This window comes from Chionomys nivalis, chromosome 19 (assembly GCF_950005125.1).
Source record: "Chionomys nivalis chromosome 19, mChiNiv1.1, whole genome shotgun sequence".
NCBI classification, from domain to species: domain Eukaryota; kingdom Metazoa; phylum Chordata; class Mammalia; order Rodentia; family Cricetidae; genus Chionomys; species Chionomys nivalis.
In genome coordinates, this window is record NC_080104.1 from 26,926,673 (window position 1) to 26,943,612 (window position 16,940).

At 41.6% G+C, this 16,940-nt stretch overlaps 1 protein-coding gene across 4 annotated transcripts in view; it reads right to left on the bottom strand.

Moving 5' to 3' along the window:
* Phf3 (PHD finger protein 3) overlaps positions 1-9,604 on the bottom strand; it is a 72,757-nt gene extending 63,153 nt beyond the window's left edge. For 2 of the 4 annotated variants that reach the window (XM_057794653.1, XM_057794649.1), the window contains exon 1: positions 8,994-9,316. The gene's annotated coding sequence lies outside the window, so the exon portion shown is untranslated. Of the gene's footprint in view, positions 1-8,467; positions 8,486-8,993; positions 9,317-9,538 lie in introns of those variants that run through there. The other 2 variants (XM_057794650.1, XM_057794651.1) reach the window with 2 other exon arrangements.
* Positions 9,605-16,940: the final 7,336 nt, after the last annotated feature.

Below are 16,940 nucleotides of genomic sequence, written 5' to 3' on the forward strand. Positions count from 1 at the left end.
ATCTACTATGCAGCTACTACTGCATGAGACACCTTGACAGGCCAGTAAGAATAAAAATTCCTTTAAGACAAAAAAAAAAAAAAGATCCCCATATTTATGGGTCCAAAAAGAACAATTTTCACAGGACATATCACAACACTAATACTCTGGGAACATTTTTTTTTTTTTTTTTTTTTTTTTTTTTTTTTGGTTTTTTGAGACAGGGTTTCTCTGTGGTTTTGGAGCCTGTCCTGGAACTAGCTCTTGTAGACCAGGCTGGTCTCGAACTCACAGAGATCTGCCTGTCTCTGCCTCCCGAGTGCTGGGATTAAAGGCGTGCGCCACCACCACCCGGCTCTGGGAACATATTTTATGGGAAATTGATATAAATTAACGAGGCTGCCTTTTCTAAGGTAGGTCCTATTAGATTTGTACACAATTCAATAAAGAAAAAAATACCAAAAACAGTGTACCATCATCCATCATTCAAGCTATACTGCTTGAGTTATCATTTATCAAAAATATAAAGAAATCTAAGAAATTGGTTTCAGATATTAAGTACTTAGTATCAAAAATAACTCCTGTTAAAGCTTAAGAGATGGCTCTTGGCTGCTCATGAGCTGCTCTTACAAGAGATGAAAATTGGTTCCCAGCACCCAAGTCCTGCAGCTCCAGGAAGATGGGGATCTCCATGACTAGTCAAACACTGACAGAAAATTTAAAATGCACCTTAAAAAATAATCCATGTTAAGTAGTAAAACAATCATTAATTACAGAAATACTAACCGACTTAAAATAGACACACTAATCTAAGTAAAATGTGGATTGACAACAGAAGAGAAAAAGTACATTTTTGGAAAGCTGGTAAAATCTGAGTATAGTATTAACTTCAGTTAATAATCTTCTGTTTTCTTTGACAGAAGCACTATACATCAGAGGTCAGTAATAAGGGGAAATGGATTGAAGATATACACAGGGTATATAGGAACACTTATCCTGCTTTTCGGATTTTCTATAAATCTAAAGTATTCCAAAATAAGACAGTGTTCAAAAGAAAGAGAACATTGGGGATACCAAGTAATATAGAAGACAAAGACAAGCAGGTCTAATTAAAAAGGTATTTTCAGTCTGTTAATTATATAGCTGCTTGATATAAACAAATCTGTCTCAAAGTTTTATTTAAGTACTTCCTTGTGTTCGGTATTTTAAGTAAAATACACTCTAGTGTCTATTTAAAATGGCTCATGAAATAAATACAATTAAATCTTATAATTTACACATGTTAAAATCTGAAATTTTTCTGGGATCATAGTCACATTTATTTACAAACAATAAAATACACATAGTTGTCACAGAATTGGATATTAGTTCAAACCATTTACTCATTCATTCATCCATTCAGATTTACTAAACATCTACTACAAAGGGAAAGCAACTATGGTCTCAAATTTAAGAAATTCATAATCCAAGACAGATTACAGACATACAAATGCAGTAAAATATCAATACACTGTTAATATTTGAGGCTGCTAATAGGATCAGAAATGAGAACTTGGGAGGTAGGTAGATATGTGACCTGAATTCTAAAGGTTCAGAGGGTAGACCAAGAGAAGGAAAACAGTGCTGATTATGAACAGTAGTGTTCTGTTCTATTAAATCATTTATAAAGACTCAGAACATATAATTAAATTTAATAGTGTATGTAAAATTAAATATCCAAAAATTTTTGCAATTTTAAAATACTTAATTTTGAGAATTAAACTGTAGTTAAATTTTAGGTTACAGCCGGGCGATGGTGGCGCACGCCTTTAATCCCAGCACTCGGGAGGCAGAGGTAGGTGGATCTCTGTGAGTTCGAGACCAGCCTGGTCTACAGAGCTAGTTCCAGGATAGGCTCCAAAGCCACAGAGAAACCCTGTCTCGAAAAAAAAAACCAAAAAAAAAAAAAAAAAAAAAAAAAAAATTTTAGGTTACAGTAAATAAAACCAAAATATGCTATTCTGATTCAGGTATAAACTGAATGGGGAAAATTACAAAGTGCAATAAAAATTACTTTAAAAAATTGACTTTAAGCTTAGATTTTAACTGTCTCACTTTTAGCGGGGTCTGGTGGCAGAGGCCTATAATCTTACCTACTCTGGTAGGCAGGCAGACAGGCACAGGATAATTATAAATTCAAAGGCTGCCTGGGCTTCAGAGTACATTTCTGTTCAAGGCCAACCCAGGCAACTCAGTGAGACTGTCACCCAGAGATACAGGTCAGCAGTAGGTTTCTATCCCAATACTATATACAAAAAAAAAAAAAAAAAAAAAACTCAAACAAAAATCTCTAAAGCAAACCTACATAAAATATATTTTCATCAAATATTACTTTTTTCAAAGCCTAAATAAATAATTGCACCAGTATCACAGCTAAGAGACCTATACATGGGTAAAGGGTTGTAATTCAAGCACTAAAGAAGAAGGGGATCAAGGTTAGTTCTGGCTAAATATCTAGCTCCAAGACAACCTGGGACAAGAGATCTCCCGTCATTAAAGAAAAAAAAAGAAGCCGGGCGGTGGTGGCGCACGCCTTTAATCCCAGCACTCGGGAGGCAGAGACAGGTGGATCTCTGTGAGTTGGAGACCAGCCTGGTCTACAAGAGCTAGTTCCAGGACAGGCTCCAAAAAACCACAGAGAAACCCTGTCTCAAAAAACCAAAAAAAAAAAAAAAAAAAGAAAGAAAAAAAAAAAAGGTTGAAAAGACTGGGGAATTATATAATGAGTTTTAGCTGCCTCATGTAGTCTACACATGTGCATGGACATATGTAACATGAAGAAACAAAAAATATCCATGATGTCTAAATGAGACGGGCCCCCACCAGCTCATCCAAATACTTGGTCCTCAGTTACTGATTGGTTTGGGAAAGATTACGTGTGGCGTTGTTGAAAGGGGTATCACTGGGGGGGGGGGGGGTTGAGGTTTCAAAGGCTCACCCATTCCCAGTTGCCTACCCATCTTCCTCTCTGTCCCCTTACGCTTTTGTGTCAAGATGTCAGATGTCAGCTGTTTCTGCAGCCAAGCCTTTTCTCTGCCATCATGGGCTCATAAAGCCAATCACATGCTTTCTTTTACAAGTTGTCTTGATCAAGGTGTTTTGTCATAGCAATGGAAAAGTAACTAAAACACAAGGGAATAACAGCCATGAAATTTTAAATAAGGTAATAGTAAATGGAAGGGAACATCTTATATATGCTAGTGAAGTTCTTACTGCTAGGGTAACATGTTAGTGAAAACCTAAAGAGAACTAGTGATCAACTATGTGTAAGAGAAATTCAAGCAAAGACCTAGGAGAAAAGCAAAGCCCTAGAAAGGGACCATACTTGATGCTTTCCAGCATGGACATAATAGTTTAAATTTTAAATTAAACTATTTAAACTTAATTTGAGCTTTAAATCAAGAAATTTGATCAGTTATACTTAGCAAAAACAAATTTCTAACAGTCAGCTGCAGTAAAAACAAAATACTGCTGCTACTAACAGTAAAACAAAAAAAAAACTTAATGTATTCTAACTTAATGTCAAGCTGCACAGCAATCACACCACTTGCCCACCCACTGAGGATGAGGCAAGGTCTCCTGTAGCCCAGGCTGACCTAACTTAATCATCCTGCCTCTGCCTCCCAATACTGGGGGTTCCAGGTGTGGGTCATCAGAACCAAATTATTCTTAATTGGAGGCAATTATACCAGTCCAAAGATCTAGCTGGCTATGCTTAGATGCCTTTACTGTCATAACAGTTGGAAAGGGTAACACAAGTATCTAGTAAGCACATTATAATACATTCAAACAATCCACATTGCATGGGGGGGGCAACAGTATGGGCCAAAAAATGCTCCTTTATACATATTCATTTAATGAAATAACTCTATATTATAAACCCAATTTTTAAAAATTAATAAGCAAAGATCAAACTGATAGAGTAAGCAGTGGAGCATAAAGCTGAACCCAGAGAAAATTTAATTTGTAAAATTAAATTCATTTAATATTTACTAATCAGGACACTGTAGTACACAGCTCATTATTATTATTATGCCATTTAATTCTGACAATCATACTTTTAGGCAGGTACTACTTACTCTACTATTACTAACAATTTATAAGAAAGCTACTGCTTACAAGTTACACCTCTTGTTCAGCATATAAGCAGAACGCGTAAGCTCACTTGAATGACAGCAAGGTGATTTCTTGTGATTTCATAAGGACTGGTATAAAAAACATTATAGGTAAGGACTAGAAAGATAGTCCAGGGGGCTGGAGAGATGGCTCAGAGAGGTTAAGGGCCTGTTCTTCTAAAGATCCTGAGTTCAATTCCCAGCAACCACATGGTGGCTCACAACCATCTGTAATGGGGTCTGGTGCCCTCTTCTGGCCTGCAGGCATACACACAGACAGAATATTGCATACATAATAAAAAATATTAAAAAAAAAGATAGTCCAGTGGTTAAGAGCACCAGCTGCTCTTCCAGAAGGCCCAGGTTTGATTCCCAGCACCCACATCCTTGATTAAAAGTATAATTCAAGTTCCAGGTGATCTGAGGAACCAGGCACACATGTATAGACATACATATAGACAGACATAACACCCATACAACTTTATCTTAAAAATTCATAAAACTATAGACGAATCCTAGGTTATCCTTCTAGGACAATCAAGGAAAATTATGAAACAGGTACCATCCTACAAGCGACTGTCCATACATTTCAAATTCTGTTCTAGTTTCATGAGTTAGAATCTACCAGTAAAATCTCATAAATGAAGACAAAGGTCATAAAGTCTTTGTGAATTTATCCAATAAAAAAAACTGGTACCCTGCCTACAATGACACCAAAGGCTCAAGCAGATCTATGAACTTCAAAACAGAACTAACAGGTAGAAGTTGAATCTGCAAATGCAGAATTGAACTAGCCAAAGGTGGTAAAAGAAAAAAATTATTTCAAAATTTGGTCATTTTGTATTGTAAGTAGCATTAAAATGCTGAATTTTGAATTAACCACTGAAATATCATCATAGCATGGCACTAACAGTCAAACAACATGTACTTCACACTTAATGAACATCAGACCCTGTAAAGCAGGTGCAATTATTGTTTCTCCTCTACAGAAGAGCAATTTAAAACTAAATTAAAGTAAATAATTAATTTTCAAAAGGTCTCACAATACAGGCAGTGTGATTTCTGAACCAGCATTTCTGAATTTTATTTTATGCACTGTACTTACTAAGTTTATATTATATAACTAATAAGTTTATAACTTTAACTCACAACAATGAAATTTGTAAAAATGCTGAACAAGCATCTCACTTTTCTTTCAAAATAAAGCAGAGAATATGTACTTAGCCACATGATTCACACAAAAAATAAAATAGCTCTCCTCAATGTAGATGAACATGTCATTTCGAGGAAAAGTAAACTCACCACTAAAGACTTGTCAATGGACTTCACAGCCTACTGTTTTGCTTCACATGTTCACCTCACACGAACTGTGAATTACAGTATTATGCTTATCTTTTCTCTATCACCTACCATGCCATTTGAAACCTCTGATATACTTAAGATTATACCAACAGATTAAAACTTCTGGATAATATTCAAGTCTCAACTACTTTCTTAGAGCCATTCTTCACTGTGAAAATGGTCAAAAAAAAATTAAGACTTTAGCCAGGTGTGGAACCATCTTTAATCCCAACATAGGCTATGTGAGTTCAGGGCCCAGAAGTCTAGGCAGTGAGACTCTGCTTCAAATAATAATTATCTCTGACAAAGAACTGTCTAAAATTAAACACATAATGAATAACACTTGGCAATTCATACAGGGAATTCCTAATACCTGAATTCCCTTCTACAATTTAATACACTGATTTCTAACCTAATGTCTTTAAATTTTTTTCAGTCAAAACTCCATTCTCTCAGAGCACCTTGGTTTCAGATACTTTTAGTGAACTAATGCTTTGGGATCCCCTATGTAATCAAACAGCAACAATTAAAGAGTATTTTCCTTTCTTGTTCTTAAAACTGTAACAGCACCCTAAGTTTTTAATAGCTTACAACTCATTTTTGTAGTTAAAAAAAATTAACATCTCTTACATTTCTAATGGTTTTCTCAGGATTTCTCTGAGGATGTGCACGTGGAGGGGGCAGGGTACTAAGCCCAAGACATTTTGTTCCAATTTTAAAAAAAAAGAAAGAAAAAAGCTAGCAGTCACTTGTCAATAAAAAAATTCTTAGGCCGGGCGGTGGTGGCGCACGCCTTTAATCCCAGTACTTGGGAGGCAGAGGCAGGCAGATCTCTGTGAGTTCGAGACCAGCCTGGTCTACAAGAGCTAGTTCCAGGACAGGCTCCAAAACCAGAGAAACCCTGCCTCGAAAAACCAAAAAAAAAAAAAAAAAAAAAAATTCTTGAAAAGCAGGTGAATGGACATATTTAGCACTCTAAGAAGTTTCAACCTCTTGAAACTGAAGTGATTATGTACATTAGAAAAGGGACACTCTAGGAAAAAACTGAAATACAAAAATTACTTTAAGGGAAATAACGGAGCTTAATCTGGACTTTCTTCAAAAGTGTACTTTTAAGAAAGCAAGATGTGCCATACAGCGGCGGTACACACCTTTATTCTCAGAGGCAGGCAGATTTCTGTGTGTTCAAGCACAGTCTGCTATAGAGTGAGTTCCAGGCCAGCCGGGGCTATTACCTATTTAGACACCTGAAACATAAAAACTGTAGTCCTAGTTTCCATAGAGCAGCTTTTCTAAGCAGGCCCATATTAAACAAACACCTCAAGTCTTTTGAAGTTTCTGTCTGTGCTGAACCACATTTGCAGCAGTCCTCAGCCATGCGCAGCCTGTGTGGGCACATCTGCCGGAGTGTGAGTTGTTATATTCCTGCCTGAAAACCTGGCCCTCTGTTTCTCCATTCCCTTTCCTTGTATATTTATTTATTTGCAAGTTCACTTTCACCCCAAGACTGAGGGACCATAAAGATCACAGCAGAGCTCTCCAAAGTAGAGCTTTCCCACTTCATGACACCAATCCATACCTGTCTCTGAGTGCTGGCTGTCCGTGTCGTTCTGTGAATGCCTATGTGTGTGAGTAAGTCTTCAAAATCTCAAACTCTTAAGATAATTATATTTCAAACTGTCACTTGCTGCCTTCCACCTTTTACCAAAGAGAGATCAAAGGCTATCAAACTTTCCTTAGCTGATTCCCAGACTATGTTAAATTTTAATGTGGCTTTAAAAACGATTAAAAGTTTCAATTTCTTTATCCCAAAATTATTAACTTAACCTAACCTAGTTCCTACATAATTTTTCTCTTACAGCATGAAAATATTCAGAAACCTATACATACATAAAAACTAATTCGGTGCAATGGAGAAACCCACTGTTCTTCCACTCGGATGCAAGAGCACAGTAAGAAATTACACCACTCATGCTCTTCAAGAAACATCTATAAAGTGTAAAAGGGACAGGAGACAACTTTGGTCCCACCACTGAGTCATTTATCATCTTGACACATCACTCGTACAACTATAAAATAAAGCTTAACATCTCCGGACTTAACTCTTTTTAAAATAGCCCATTTCACCTATGCAACAAGTCTTTCTGCTGCTAAAGAATTATCTGAATGTGTGGCTTCATCGGAGCTAGGATGACTCCTCAACGTCCTGCTTACATTGATACTATCACTGAAAACTAGAGTATTCGTCTTTTTAAAAAGTGATAATGGTAATGATGATGAAAAGAAGAATCATTGTGAACATAAATGACCGACAAAGAGAACAGTGCGAAGGGGGGGGGGAATCTAAGTACAGCAAATGCTAAGGACTGATTTTTCTCTCAACATCTGTGCTCTGGAATGGCGCTATAAACAAAAAACATAAAGATGCTACAACAGAACACTTGCTTCTTTCAACTATCTCTTCTATAACACACACCATCCACATCTTCCAAATACCAAACACTTCATTAAGAATTTTAAGAAACGTAGGAACTGAAATGTGGGTCTGCAAACTGAAAACACTTGACAAAGTTTGAACCCAAATACTAAGTGCAGCAATATAATCTGCTGTGATCAATTTAAAAATCTCGTCGTAAAATAAAGAGGCAAAATTCATAATGCGGGCAAAGTCTCGATTGTTCGATCCTTGTTTAAAAGATCTGTACGAAGAATGAACATCAGCTAGACATCAAAGCATTGTTGCCACTTCCCTCAAATCACAATCACGCTCTGCTAATGATTACTGACTAGCAATAATAAACACACATTCGAACTCTAATGACTAGGAAAAGGCATTTTGCTACCCAAAGACAAGAAGGGGCGTTTGAGGGTAAGGGCCATCTAAGGAAGGCGCCTCGGGCTGGAAGGTGCTACAACACTCTCTCCCCTCTCCCTGGGTCCCCAACCCCCGCCCCGTGTCAGATGATCAGTTATTTAGCACCATTAACACGTACTTATCGACTAGTGGTTCATTAAATTACACGTCCTGTCGGCAGGCAGGACTCTAGGATTCCCATTTCAAACTAGGCGAAAGGAGTCCAATGTCTGGGTCCCCAGCACAAAAGCGCGCGTTCCCCCAAGGTCCGCAGCGCCTGGCTCCCCCGATGTGGGAGCAGGGTTCGGCCTCGGTGCGGCCCGGCTGCGCGAGCCGGCGGAGTCCGAAGCGCCAGGCCCGGAGCCTTCGAACCCGGCCTGGCCCACGACGCCTGCCCGCGCGGCGGCGGCGGAGACCGGGTACGCTCGCCGGCGAAGGCCGAGGCTCGGCGGTCGCGCAGAGGCCGCGCCGCCACCTCTGCTCCGAGCCGGCGGGCCAAACGGTGGGGCAGGCCGGGGCGGGGCGGGGCAAGCCGGGGAGGCCCCTGAGGCCGGGCGGCCGGGGGAGGAGAGGGCGGCCCCTGCGCGAGGGATGAAGGACGCGGGCCAGCCCGCGTGGGGAAAGGAGGCCACCGAGTGCCCGTCGCGGACGGCGCCGCCACTCACCCGCTCCGCAGACGAGCGCTGCCACCGGCAGCCAGAGGAAGATGGAGGCCGCGGGGCCGCGGAGGAGGGGGCCGCGGAGGGGGTGCGCGCAGGGCGTCGGCGTTGCTGCCTCGGCTCGGGGCTCCAGAGCCCGCGCCGCCGCGGTGACGACACTACGGCTGGCCTGCGTGCCGCCCTCCCCGTCCAAGCTGCAGTCGCTGCCTCCCTGAGCCCGGGGGTCGCTCGCCTCGTGGAGCCTCTGCGGCGCCGCGAGAGCCCGCAGCCATCGGCGTGCGACGGCGACGACAGCGGCGACGGAGGCGGCCGCGGCGCGGGAGCAGGAGCGGGGCCGCGTCACGTGACGCTACTGTTTACCGTTCCGGGGGCCGGGGCTGCGTGAGCCGCGCCTGCGCGCAACGCTCTGCGCGCAGCCTCCCGGAAGGCTCCGCCTGGCCGGCCTCTGTGGCGGTGGAGGCGGCAACGGACGCTGGCTGCCAACCGGGATGAGCAGGAAAGCGGACCGTTGATGCCGAGCTGACCCCTCTCTTTCCCCGCCTACTGCTTACCTCCTGAGTGTGACTTGAAAATGGAATCCTTAGGCCTCAGGATTCTGGAAGGCGCTGCCGCCACCCTGCAGCCGGTTAGCCAGGACCGGCTCAGAACGCGAACTGCCTTATTCAAGAAACATTCCTGGAAGCGAGGCGTGGTTTATCACAGTGCTGGAGGCCGAGGCAGTCGGATTTTCAGGAGTTCTAAGACAGCCTGGTCTACATAGAGAGTTCCAGGCCAACTCGTGAGACGCCCTGTCTCTGAAAAAAGAAATATTCCTGGATACCCAAAAATATTCTTGGTAAGCAGTTTTCGAAATATGGGCCTCAGTCCTTGGACGCCACTCTCCATTGCTAACTTGAAGAGATACCTCATTCCTCTGACAATAGTGTGTCTCTAAGTTTCTTGTCCCCCTTACAGAGCATTGGTTAAATACTCTTAAAATTTTTCAGTCTTCATTTTATTGCAGAGTCGATCATAATATTTGTGGCATGTAACGGAACCTGTGGTTATTTTTATCCTTTTTTTCTTACGTTTCCTTCCCCAAGGTATCAATACTACAACACTACAACTATAAAATAACCCCCCTGGAGATACTCAATTTTTAATCTTTTATTACTTTATAAATAATACCAATCAAAATTTCCACTTCCTTTCCTCCTCCCACTTCCCTCCCGCTCCCCCACTCACCCTCCTCCCCTCCCCCTTCAGTCCTTAGAGAGGGCAGAGTATCCTGCCCTGTGGGAAGTCTAAGGACCTCCCCCGTCCATCCAGACTTAGGAAGGTGTGCATCCAAACAGACTAGGATCCTAAAAAGCCAGTACATGCAGAAGAGACAAATCCCAGTGCCAGTATCATTGGCTTTTCAGTCTGCCCCAAATGTCAGCCACATTCAGGGGGTCCAGTTTGATCCCATGCTCACTCAGTCCCAGTCCAGTTGGATTTGGTGAGCTCCCATTAGCTCAGGCACACTGTCTCAGTGGGTGGACCAACCCTTCATGGTCCTGACTTGCTTGCTCATAGTCTCTCTCCTGCTCTTCAACTGGACCTTGGGAGCTCAGTCCAGTGCTTCAATGTGGGTCTCTGTCTCTTATCTCCATCCATCGCGGGATGAAGGTTATATGGTGATATTCAAGATATTCGTCAGTCTGATTACAGGGTCCCTCAATTTTGAATGGTGTGTAGAAGTCCAAAGAGCAAGCATTGAAACTCCACAACAGTTTGTTTACCCCCATCCCGGCCTTTAGTTAAGTGCAGTGGTCTGTTTCCTGTCAGTCATGGTAACCAAAATGAACCCATTGACCACAATTGTGTTTTCAAGTCTGCAGAGACAAGAGACAATTACAGTGTTGTCCCGACCTGCTGAGCACCTAACCATGTGGCCTGCACACTTCCTTTGAAAGCCTTTGTTAAGCTAAACCTCACACCAATCACCCTTCACATACTAAGGTCAGCAGGAGGTAGAACAAGCCACAGGCCTGTGGTGACCTGCTCTTCTGGTAACTTCACCACTAAAAGCAAACACTTGTCCAAAGGTTGTCCAGATTCAAGTGGCAGCCCAGGATGCCACCCCGCTGTAAAGATCAGTCTTTGTGTCACGGTCTTAGAGAAAAAAAAGAAAGGAAGAAAGAAAGGAATAACTAGAAACGTTCACTTGAGTTGTTTGGGAAAGAACTGCAAAAAGTTAATACTACGCTAACTCTCCTTGACCTCGGTGTCATAAAAGCAGAGGAAGTATTAAGAACTGAGGAAAACTTATCTTTTCAGAGAAATCTTAGTAAATTTAGGACAAAACCCAAAATGAAGGTAAGAATGAGTCATAGCACTGTTATATTCACACAGCAAGGATTTCGGATCCAAAGCAGTGCCATGAAACATTGTTTTTTTGAGTCTGTTTTTTAAATGAAGCATCCAAATCCGTATTTGCCCACTCTTGGGCTTTGCTTGTTGTTTCTAAAGCTAAACAAGAGTATTTGTCTTTTACCCAAGTCATAGGTTACAAAAAAAGAACCCTGAGAATGGTTATAACTACCCATAGGTCCTTTTTAACTAAAATGTTTAAACTCTAATGCGAAAAATCAGGTAAAACTGGTAGCGTTAAAAGTCCAGATTAACTTGAAGAAGTTGAATTTAGTGGAAAAACACAAAACGAATAGTGTGTGTTTATATTTGACTGAAAATTATGGGCGTGGTGGCACAATTTGGATCTTGCAAAAATGTGGACCCAACAAAACCAAAGTCCACCAGAAATGGAAGACAGTAGTTAATGCAAATACCAGAATTAGTTTTGATTGCCAAGTTAAGCAGCCTTTTAATGCTCATCTACTGCCTTTAACAGCTAAGCTGCAGGCAGGGGACTGGGCTTGCCCAGCCTTAGGCAAAAGAGGGTTATGTTTGTCTGAAACACCATTGTTGCCATAGATAGAACAAGCTCTTGCAAGTCCCTGTTGGCTGTTCTGTTTGGTGTCCTGTCCTAAATCCTGGAGATCTCAGGCCTCTGGGGACCAGAGTCTTGCATCACACTTGTAGATGTGAGCCTTGCTGGTGCTCCTGCAACTGAGGTTCTCATTCTAGGGTGAGCTTTGCTCTTGTTTTCCTACTGTTGCTGACCTTCATCCAAGGCACACTAAGACAGAGGGCTCATGGTGCACAACGGAGGTCAGGCCAGGCTGGGAACTGAAGACACTGGTATCAGTTTTTCAGTATCTTGGTGCCATACCACAGAAGCATCGGATCCCAAGTGCCAGACCCAGTTGTGTCTGCTGGCATCCTGCCAGTTGGATGCTGTCTCTGGGTCAGCAGCTGGCACTTTCCAAGATCTGCCACACCAGGGGTATCTGTCACTCAGGACTATACAAATGGTCAGATTGGAGAAGGTTCAGGCTTTATACCCTCACATGCTTCTCCAATATTAGGACTCAAATCTTCTAAGAATTTCATTTTGAGCTGGAGAGATGTATTCATGGGTAAAACCATTTGCTGCTCTTCCAGAGGAGGACTGGAGTTCAGTTCCTAGCACCATCTACAGCAAACAGCCACAACTACCCATAAACTACAGCTACCCATAAACCAGGAATCCAGTACCCTCTTCTGGGTAGGCACCGGTATCATGTACACATACCTACACACGCACACACATACACAAATACAAATAAAATCTTTAAAAGATTTAGGTTTGATATAAAAAGTATCTTCACTGAAGCATTGGTCTCTACAGTATCAGTTCAGTCAAGTGGTAAAATTGTCGGGGTCTGGTGCTAGCCCAGACCATCAATTATTTCTCTCGACCAGACCCCAACATAAACTATGTCTCTCTGGACCATCATGGAGGAGACGGGAATAAAAACATGACTCACATGGTTTCATTGGGAGGGGGATTCTCAGAGATCCCTCATGATATCCTGAGTTAACATCCTGAAGAATTTCCTCTGTTTATTCTCCAAAACAGCCTTTATACCAAAACTTAAGGGAAATATATTTGCATTCTGTTTCCTAGGTAACCAGGTGAATGGCTTTTCCTCACATCCACAACTTCCTGTCTGCTCTGTATGCTAGCTGTCACTTAGGCTTGAATCCGCATCTTTATCAGGCATCCTCCAAATTACAAAGAAAGGAGAAACAACATCCTGACCCTTTGTTAGGGCAGTGACAGTCTGTCTATAGGGCTATGTGACCCATATCAGGTGTGGCCTATGGCTTGATGGCTTGGCTGCCATGCCATATAGAAATATGGGCCTACATAAAATGAAAAAATTTTGAGTTGCCCATTATGAGCAGATAGATAATTTGGCATATGGGGCTGGCACCAGGTGGCTCAGAGTTCAATCCCTCGGTTCCATTTAGAACAACAGTGATTCTCAACCTGTGTGTCACAACCCCTTTGGCAAACCTCTATCTCTGAAAATAATTATAGTTCATAACAGTAGCAAAATTACAGTTATGAAATAATAACTAATTATTTTATGGTTGTGGGTCCCCACAACATGAGGAACTGTATTAAAGGGTTGTGGCATTAGGAAGGCTGAGAAACACTGAAGTAAGAGAACCAACTCCTGCAAGTTGTCCCCTGACCGCCACACATTCCCCACTTCCTGAAAAAGTATTTTAGGAAATAAAATGTACTTGTGTAGTAGGATTTTCTCTAGAATCTGTTCTAGATACACACTGTCATATTGGTTTAGAAAAGCTTTAAATGTTTTTATGTTTCACCATGATATGAAAACAGCAGTCTAAATATCTATACCTCTTTTTAGTGAGATTGTCATTGAACATCTAAGCCTAGTCCAGAAAACTGTATCCCTTATAGTGACGAACTTCCTCCCATGCACACATTCACTTTTCTGCTAAACATGGCTAGCTGTATGAGCCTTCAGCATAATTACTGGGTAAAGGGAATGCCCTCCCTATTCAAGAATAGTTGCTGTCACATAACAGAGCTCAAGTGAAGGTAGCTAGGAAGACTGGATCAAATAATAAAATAAGCCTCCATCTACCCCAGGCCTTTGTAGGCCATAGAAGCCTTTTAAAGATGTCAATCATAAGGTCATCTCCTCTGCATTAGTCTCCTTACTTACCTACAGGTTCTTTCATTTGCTCATTTGTCCATTAAATACACCAGGAATGAACCCAGTTATTCCTGCCCTGAAGAAACTCAGAGGAGTGGGAAAGATGAGCAGTCCACAATCACATGCAGCATGGTGTGACATTAGCAGGCATAAAAGACAGGTGCTTATGTTTTCTACTGCCTGCAAAATTTCTGGGACATTCCCGAGATCTGATGGGGAGGCTGCCCTCACCATAAAAATAACTAAATTTTTTGCATAAAGTGCTTTTATGATGTCTTTCTAAGACAAGCTCAATGATAATATTTCCTTCTACTTAAACACTCCATGGTTTTACAAAACATAAAATCCAATAAAATAAACTTCTTCAGTTTGTTTCTCTTTGTTTTGTTTTTGAGACAGAATCCCACTGTGAGGTAGCTCACTGTAGCCTAGAGTTCAAGGTCCTACTGTCTTAGCCTCCAAAGCTAAGACAGAGCACTGGGGTTGCAGCTAAGTAGTCACCATCACAGCAGGCTCCAACTTAATGTAATAGTCAAAGCCTTTAGGATTGGTCACACCTACCTCTTCAGCTTTGCATTTCCTGAGATATTACACAGAAATAAAGACGTAATTTTACAGGAAGTTTGCCAATGTACAGCAGGAGAACATGCACCTAAGTAAGACAACTTCAAAATGAGGGTCTGAGAATTAACTTCTCAGGGGGATAAACATGACCTAGGTTGCCCAGGTATAGTTCTTTCAAATGCTATCTCTGAAACCAATAGCTAGATCACCTCCTAATAATGTCATCATCATATTATAAATTTGTCAAGGGATTAATTAATGTTCTTAGATCAGAGGTGTGAAAATTTACTCATTTACCCAAAACCTATCAGGCAGCAACCACATCCCACTACTTGAACTTTGGGGTAAGAATATCTGAGTTTCAAACCATACAAGGGCAAAAAAGAATGGGTCATAAGATGACCCAAGAGCTTGCTTCTTACTTTTTGGGTACATGATATAATTAAATCTGTAATGCCAGGCAATATAGCCCTTTCTTGCTGTGGGACAATGTACCCTGTCAATTGTATTTTAAATAAAGGCTGATTGGCCAGTAGCCAGGCAGGAAGTATAGGTAAGGCAATGAGAACAGGAGAATTCTGGACAAAGGACTCAGTCTGCAGTCATCATCAAGACACAGTGACTGCTTCACCAAAAAAGGTTTTCTAGCCACGTGACTAACACAGACAAGAATAATGGGTTATTGTAAGATGTAAGAATTAATAAAAAGCCTGAGCTACTAGGCCAATCAGTTTATAATTAATGTAGACCTCTGTGTATTTCTTTGGGACTGAATGTCTTCGAGATTATATCTTGAAAGAGAGAATCACTGGGCAGTGGTGTTGCCTGCCTAATCCCAGCACTTGGGAGGCAGAGGCAGGCAGATGTCTGTGAGTTCAAGGTCAGCCTGGTCTGCAAAAGTTAGTTCCAGGACGTGCTCCAAAGCTACAGAGAAACCCTGTCTCAAAAGAAGAAGAGGAGGAGGAGGAGGAGAGGAATAGGAAGAAGAAGAAGAAAAGAGAGAATCTTTAAAAAGAAAAGAAGAATCAAACTTCCGTGATATGGTACAAAATGGGAACTTGAAAAATAAAGATCATAAGTGTCAGGCAATAATATTTTCTGTGTAAGCTTTTAAAATCATTTTTGGGGATTATAGCTTGTTTTATTTTGTGCTATAAAATTAACAGTATTAAATGACTTATATTCTAAAAAAAAAAAAAAAAAAGAAAGAAAGAAAGAAAAATAAGGCCAGTCTCTACTCACCAGTCCCTGGAATACTGTTTCATAGAAAAATCAACAGCTAAGTTGCCCTCCTTTAGGACTAATTTGTAGAGTGTTTATGAGACAGAGTCCTCCTGTGTAGCCCAGGCTGGTCTTGAAGTTGTGACCCTCCTGCCTTAGCTTCCCAAGTAATAGGATTATAAACATGGCTAGGTTGGCTGCTCTGAGGGAATGCATGGCCTCAATCCCTTTTTATTCTCGCTCTTTGAAAACTGCCACCACCATGGTTGTATCTCTGGTCTCCTCCAGTCCTTCTAAATCACTCCAAGGTTCAAGGTCTAGGTCCTTCTCCTTTGGTTAAGAAAGGATCTCGCACCAAAATCAATCTACAGATTCAACGCAATGCCCATCAAAATCCCAACAAAATTCTTCAAAGACCTCGAAAGAACAGTACTCAACTTCATATGGAAAAGCAAAAAACCCAGGATAGCCAAAACAATCCTGTACAATAAAAGAACATCTGGAGGCATCACAATCCCTGACTTCAAACTCTACTACAAAGCTATAGTACTGAGAACAGTCTGGTATTGGCATAAGAACATATGGGAGGACCAATGGATATCAATACACATATCTTCGAACACCTGACTTTTGATGAAGAAGCAAAAAATATCAAATGGAGCCGGGCGGTGGTGGCGCACGCCTTTAATCCCAGCACTCAGGAGGCAGAGGCAGGCGGATCTCTGTGAGTTCGAGGCCAGCCTGGTCTACAAGAGCGAGTTCCAGGACAGGCTCCAAAGCTACGGAGAAACCCTGTCTCGGAAAAAAAAAAAAAAATCAAATGGAAAAAAGAAAGCATATTTAACAAGTGGTGCTGGCATAATTGGATATCAACATGCAGAAGAATGAAAGTAGACCCATATCTATCACCATGCACAAAACTCAAGTCCAGGCCGGGCGGTGGTGGCGCACGCCTTTAATCCCAGCACTCGGGAGGCAGAGGCAGGCGGATCTCTGTGAGTTCGAGACCAGCCTGGTCTACAAGTGCTAGGTCCAGGACAGGCTCCAAAACCACAGAGAAACCCTGTCT